Genomic DNA, 2500 nt, shown 5'->3' on the forward strand with positions numbered 1-2500 from the left:
AGATAATGACAATTACACTAATGATAGAAGCGGGAAGGAGTGGGAATATCAGACATTATTAATTAAATGCAAATTTTATCCTTTTTTTTTTTATTAAACTTTCCACTTCCTTTACATTTCAAGATACAAAAGTTACTTCGGATACTTAAATTTTCCACACTCTTCGTAATCAAATACACAATTTTGGAAAAGATTCACTGACTAGTATCCCCTGAACATTTTTTTTTTTTTTACTTAAAGCTATGAAAACTGACAACTTTTATCTATAAACTTCACTATTCTGTAAATATAATTATTTCAGTCTATCTATTGCATGAATATTATGTCATGTTGGACCTGATAATGTTACCAACATGATAATGATGTAATATGTGATAAAGTTATTTTACAGTTTATACTGCAACTTACCTAATAAAACGCAGGCTAAATGATATATGCCTACATACGAGTGAACGGTCTTAGAAGTAGCATTAATAATTATAGCGAGAAAATAAACGAAAATACGAAATTGTATATGGAACACGTTTTTAACTTGTTACGCAAGCAAGTGGCATATAAAGAATACATTAAAGAGTATATAGGAATTCAAATAAAATGTTAATTGAAGGAGAGGGAATGATGAAAAAAATAGAAATAGATATTTGGATGGAAATGGATAAGAAAATTTAGAACGATTGGATCAAAGTAACAATAAGTTGAAAAATGATTAAAAAATTGAGGATAATATAAAAATAGGGCAAATAGCTACAAGGCGAAGAAGGTGACACTGAGAATACGGTAACAAAGATTTGTTCATACTGCTTTAAAGTAATTTTTTTCATTGATAAATATGAATGAATTATATCTGAATTGTTCTCTGCAATGCACACGAGGGAAAACCGTATATAAAAAGTTAACCGTTAACTTCATCCCAAATAGCTAAAGCAACAATTGCAACAGATCAGGCTCCGTGCCCCCCTCCCCTCTATACCGTAAATGAGAGAAATACTTATACTAAGTAATTATAAAAGTGTGTGTATATATACATAAACATATTTACTCCTGGGTACTATTTGATGTCACAAACTCACACGAAAATAGACATTTATCAAACAATAATTTTACAGTTAGGATATTCAGTCTACGCTCATTCACCGCCACTATACAGTCACCATCAGACCTGGAGTTCTCTTCAGAATGTGAAGAGCATTTGTTGATACATAGGAAGGTGTGAGAGAAGACAATAATATATCATTTCCATTCGTGCCAGGATGGGGCTTGTGTGTTTCCTGTATTTCTCTCCTATTTTGAGTCTATTATCAGTCCTTTTATGAACTCGAAGTTTTCAGCATTAATTGTTTCTGCTTCTTGGCATACATGGTGTTCATACATAATCACGAAATAGTTCGAAGAACAATTACGAAATACGGTCCGTAAAGTTTCATAGAAGTAAACATGGAATTTTCCCAAATATTCCTGTTCTGGCTCGTGTCTTCTGTACCAGAGAGACGTCAGTGACTCTCAGTGCTGCCCGATCTATCGTACAGCTAATGCGTGAAACGTGTATGTAAAAGGAACATTACTTGCACATAAGTGTGTTTGGCCCTACACCAGTGTGGACATGTAAATCAGAACGTTCGTATTTTTTCTGATTTTTTTTTTTTTTTCGGGGTTTGGGTCGTAGTCTCTCCTGAACAACTTTTGATGTATGTACACGGCTTATTTACCTATCGTCAGAGTGGGAAAAGGCCGATCTAAAATATGTATTGAGACCTAGTCAAAAGAAACACATTAATTAGGCCTACGTGGAAACAAAATTACGGATACTATGGGTAAAAAAAAAAGAAAAAAAAGAAGAAGAAAAAAAACTAACGGAAATCCAAACGGAAGCGGTACTAGATACGCCAAGACAACAACAAAATAATCGTTAATAAGAATCTAAATTCAGAGAAACACATAAACATTAGGGTTTCCAGTAGACTATCACAAATCGTAAACATGAAAAGGGCCTTAAATGAGGCACGTAGACGCGTGTCGTAAGGCCTACTGTAAAATACGTTTGAAGAAAGTATCCATTCCTATAGAGAAGTTATTCATTCCTCTACAAAGAACCATGAATGTCCCCCATGACTATAGAAATATTTCAAACCATGTCATGCTACCCTAAAGACTCTTCTCATTACCCCCCTCCCCCCGCCCCCGGCTCCCTTAAACTTGATGCTGTGTGCTTATATAAGGCGTCAAATCCTACAGGGAAATGTTTACTTGACTCTCATGTTTCACTCATGAGCACATTATATCACATATCAAGTTGAATGCAGTTGCTGAATTAACCTTGCAATACAATTTTTTTTTTTTTTTTTTTTTTTTTTTTGTTATTCATCCTACTGATATTGTTATGATAGTTAATCTACCGCTTTTATGTTTTTTTTTTTTTTTTTTAGAAAAAAATAAAGTCGCTCATAAAACTTGCTTACTCTCTCTCTCTCGCTTAAATGCACCAATTTACGCATCTGCTCAC

At 33.7% G+C, this 2500-nt stretch overlaps 1 protein-coding gene across 1 annotated transcript in view; it reads right to left on the minus strand.

Moving 5' to 3' along the window:
• Positions 1–2500, minus strand: part of LOC147467739 (sodium-dependent nutrient amino acid transporter 1-like) — a 17404-nt gene that overhangs the window by 10785 nt on the left and 4119 nt on the right. The gene's annotated exons all lie outside the window — the stretch shown is intronic.

The sequence above is a fragment of the Penaeus japonicus genome, unplaced genomic scaffold, assembly GCF_977035675.1.
Source record: "Penaeus japonicus unplaced genomic scaffold, GWHDUDI00000001_assembly GWHDUDI00000034, whole genome shotgun sequence".
Classification (NCBI taxonomy): Eukaryota; Metazoa; Arthropoda; class Malacostraca; order Decapoda; family Penaeidae; genus Penaeus; species Penaeus japonicus.